At 38.2% G+C, this 4,555-nt stretch overlaps 1 pseudogene; it reads left to right on the top strand.

The window, feature by feature from the left end:
* The first annotated feature begins 1,852 nt into the window (after positions 1-1,852).
* Positions 1,853-2,746, top strand: LOC149828612 (T-complex protein 1 subunit beta pseudogene; annotated as a pseudogene).
* The last annotated feature ends 1,809 nt before the right edge of the window (positions 2,747-4,555 follow it).

Raw genomic sequence — 4,555 nt, 5'->3', positions numbered from 1 at the left:
GAAGGAAGCCAGTTCCCCCAATCACCTCCCATGCAAGAAACCGGAGACTGAAGATCGATCTCTCATCTGCGAGTGACAAGAGCTCCCCTTTTGGGATCTCCTCCCGGCCTTCTGAAGTGGAAAGTTCTCACCGTAGACAAAAGGGAAGGTCCATCCCATCCTTCAGAATATCTACAGAGCTACGGTGAATCCCTCTCCCTTTCTCCGTTTTCATCCTTTCTTCTTTTCGTTCCTCTGGCTTTTCTCTTGATTTTCAATTCTAGCTCCCATTAACGCACTAGGGATGGATGTTGGGTTGCTTGTGCAGCTTCAACTCATTCTTGTGCAAAATCGATAGGAATCCTCAGATTCCAACACATTTCTTTTCCTTTATTTCTAAATTTTCTTCATACTTAGATGATATGAATGACAGTTAATTTTTGCATCTCCCCTTTGTTCTCTCCATTTCTTCTACTATTGTTTCTTCTCTCTTTTAAAAACTGCTTATATATATAATATTAACCTCAGGTAACCCCATATAACATCAACTCTGTATTCATCATAACAAACGGCTCATTCTGACTTAAAATTGGATTTAGATCATTGAAAGCAAACCAGATTCTGAATGAGTTTGTCTCGAACCAAGGGGTTAATCATTTTGCATTTGATTTTGTCATAAAAATCTGAGGATACATTTCTATTTTTTCTGTTTTAATGCATTGATCTTGTAGTTTTTCTTTCTGTGTTTTTGTTTAAATGTTTGGTCATGTCTGTAAAAATTTGTGCTCGTCACTTTCCCAATTGCGTTTTATGTTTTTTGTATTTCCCCATTCAATTATCCTTTTGCTTTATTGCACTTTCACGGTGTTTGATGTCTCTTCCTGCTAGGTTTATTATTTTGTTTCCTTTGGGTTTTGGTCGCCTCAGTAGTTTATATGCATCCTTTCTTTATCTTACACCTGCATATTAGCCTACAACATCCCATCATATCTTTTCACCCCCCTTGCATCTACGAATTTACTTCGGTCATAAACCATCTATCGACTCCTTCGACATGGGGTTCCGCCTGGATATTGTATACCCTACATCCTGTGGTGTTTCTTTCGTTGTATCATGCGGATTGAACCGCAAAAGGTTCAAATCAAGTTGAATAAACTATATCTGACGATTTGTTTGAGGCAATGGGTAAGACAGGTTGTTTGTTGGAAGTGTGAAGTTTAGCATATGAGGTCTCCACGGTAATCCAGAATTTTGATGCTGAGACGTCATTTTGTAAACCGCGGATTCAAATTTTTTTTACCATGTACATTATATTTTGGTTTATATTCGGCGTGCACACCTTCATTTCTGTATTTACGCTTTCTTGCCATCTGCATCTGCTTACACATTCAGGTATGTTGTTGTGGTAACCTATATCTGTTGCATACTAGAATTTTTTTTTTACTTACATATGATTTCATTCATTTCAATGTCCCTTGATGATGACATTGTCTTTATCATATCACAGTGGTGAGGTTTCCAACTCTAACAGTCTCAAATCAATATTTATAATGTAAATGCGATTATCCCTTTCATAGTTGTTTATATTCACTTATACCCATTTCCCATTCCCTTACATCCACTATGCACTACACTTCCTATGCTAATCACCTCCAGATTTACTGCCCATATGCCCAGTCTGTAACATCATCCCACAACACTCGGGCCTCAGATGAAGGTTGTCAGACTACCTGCAAAATATCCTATTCCCACCTCCAGCGTCCCAGCCCATTTCATGTCTACTGTTGTGGTCCATTCCCTGAATACAACCTTCTCTGGAATACAGGCCATTACTTCATTCGATGGTGCTAATCTGCCATATACAAAAAAAAAAATGTTGGTGGCAAATACAGCGGACACTAATAAAATAAAGATATATGGAGCATGAGTATATGTTGATTCAATGGCAAGGTTTGCTCAGACAGAGGGGGCAGAAAAAGAGAAAGTGAAAGTGAAAGAGAGAGTGTAGAATACTATTTCCCATGGCATCAATCACTTTGTTAATAAGACAATTGATATACAACTTTCCCGAGAAACTTTTTGCTGATGCAGGAATTCTGATGATTGAGCATGCTGATCATGATGGAATTGGGCGTCCTGCTCTGGCTATTGGTGGAGAAATTGCATCAACATTTAATAACCCTGTGTCTGTTAAACTGGGGCACTACAAGCTTATTGAAGAAATCATGATTGGTGAAGATAAGTGGGTCAATTTTTCTGGTATAGAGATGAGTCAGATATGTGCCATTGTATTAAGAGGAGAAAGTTCCCATGTGTTAGATGAAGCCAAAAAGGTCTTTACATTATGCCCTATGTGTATTATCCAAAATGGTTACGGACAGCAGAATCCTGTTTGGGGGAAGTTGGCCTGAAACGGTGATGTCCAGGGAAGTTGACAAACTTGTTCTGAGGATATCAGGAAAGAAATCCCTTGCAGTTGAGGTTTTATCTCATGCATTCCAATCTACTCCAATTATCATCTCTGGCAATGCAGGTTCAGGCGACACAGATTTGATTGCACAATTTCGAGCTAAGTACCACAAGGATGAAACAAATGCTGGAATTGATGTCATCTCCGGTTTTGTTGGGGATATGGGGAAGCTTGGAATATCAGATTGATTTGAGGCTAAGCAAGCAATACTACTTTGCTACGGAGGCCGCTGAGATGATATTCAGAGTTGATGAGATCACCACCTGGGCACCAAAGAAGAGAGAGGAACGGACGTGAGAAAGACAAGCTGTTTGGTTTGCAATTTTTTTTTTTTGTGATTCTTATGAATTTTTGGGTTAGTTAGGCTTGCTGTGGCTTTATGTATACTTATTTCATTTAAAATTTGTATACAAGATGATTTTTCATCAGAAAAGAAAACCCACATTTCCAACATCTTAGAAAGAGCTTTGCCCGACCATGAAGGTGGAAGAGTTGTGTGACAAGTTACGTTCTCAGAGAGTAGGCTTTGATGAAGTTGAGGCTGAATCAGATTCAGTCAGCAAGAGTGTTGCCATTGTTTTCCCAACTGGTGATCCAAACCTTCCAACAATTTGAGAGAAGATCAGAACAAAGGTATACAGTAGAATCAAAGGTAGGAGATTCGTCAGATATAGCTGGTACATTGGCATCTTTGTCCTGGTATTGCACAGGATCCATCAGCTTCAGAAATCTGTCAGAGCCATTCAAGCTGGACTTGGCTTTTGATCTCTCCCTTGCTGCATGGATTAAGCAACAAACATCTATAACGTCAGAAAGTTTCTTGCACACCCAATTATAAGAAAGCCTTCTTGGGACAAATATGGGGTGGGTCTAATACATCTCACAGGCTTTCGACATTGTTGATTTTGCTCATTACTAAGAATTTTGTCGTGTCCATTCAGCCACTCTTAACGTACAGCATGCACGGATAGCGAATTAATGTGCTTTGTCTAATGGAGATCATCTTCAGTCGTCCTTCAGGAGATATAGATATCTTCTTAAGTGTTATCGCCCAGCAAACTAGGCCTTTCATAGGAGTTGTGGAGTGCCTACTTATGAAGAGTCTATGTAATTAAATGTATGGGTCAGCAGGATGCAGGACCTTGAAAGCAAGGCCACCCATGATCTGGAAAACGTGGGTCCAGAAGCGGAAACATGAATGACTATGTTGAAGGAAGAAAAGGACTCGCAGGGGATTCTCAGACAACATTCACTGCAGACGCTGTTAACAAATTACAAGTATTCAGCGAGGAGCCATATTCTGGATAAATCCATGGCAAATGAGCACGAAGAATCTTCAGGGTTCCTATCGTCCCCATCACCCCAAGTAAGCTCTAAAAACTTGATCCAGTGTGTTTCCCATTATCTCATTATGTTATGATCTGTAAACGAGAAAGGTGATGGAGAATTAATGGTGGAAGATAGTGTATCATATTGGTATGTAAGTTAAGAAGGACATAGATTTGAACAAATATACAATGGGAGAGTGTATCGAGTAATGAGAAATGTTATGAATGGAGTATGGAGTGACATATTGAAGAGAGTGAAGAAAATAATGGCCTAATAAAACAAACAACTTTTTCTACATGATATTACTTGATGTGGAAGCATTCCAAATTCGTGAAGAGTGATTTTGGAATAAGACAAACAAAGATAAGAGAGTGAGAGGCAATAATTTGTTATTTAATAAGTATATGTTTTGATATGTGTGGAAAAAGAATGACTAGACATAAAGAAGGGTGATACGGATATGTGGTTTGAAAGATATGACTTTTTTTTGAAAGAAAAAAATGCCTTAAAAAAATGTGTCATGATTAATGTGACTTCACATTTGTATTGTTTTATGTGTATACGTAAAGATGAGAGGGACACACTTTGACTATGAATAGTGATGAGACAAAAAGATTTTTATGAATGAAGAGTAATAATTGCTTGTATAAGAAATATTTTTATGGATATGCGTGGAATGAGTGAGAGTAGTCATAGAGAAAAGTGAGATGACATATATGGATTTTAGAGTAGAATAAGAAGTAATAAAAAATCATGATTGATAAAAGACATAAAGTT

The sequence above is a fragment of the Nuphar pumila genome, chromosome 9 (assembly GCF_984573655.1).
Source record: "Nuphar pumila chromosome 9, dmNupPumi1.hap1.1, whole genome shotgun sequence".
In the NCBI taxonomy this organism is placed as follows: Eukaryota; Viridiplantae; Streptophyta; class Magnoliopsida; order Nymphaeales; family Nymphaeaceae; genus Nuphar; species Nuphar pumila.
Note: the sequence above shows the minus strand (reverse complement) of the source record. Positions and strands in the feature narration are given on the sequence as shown.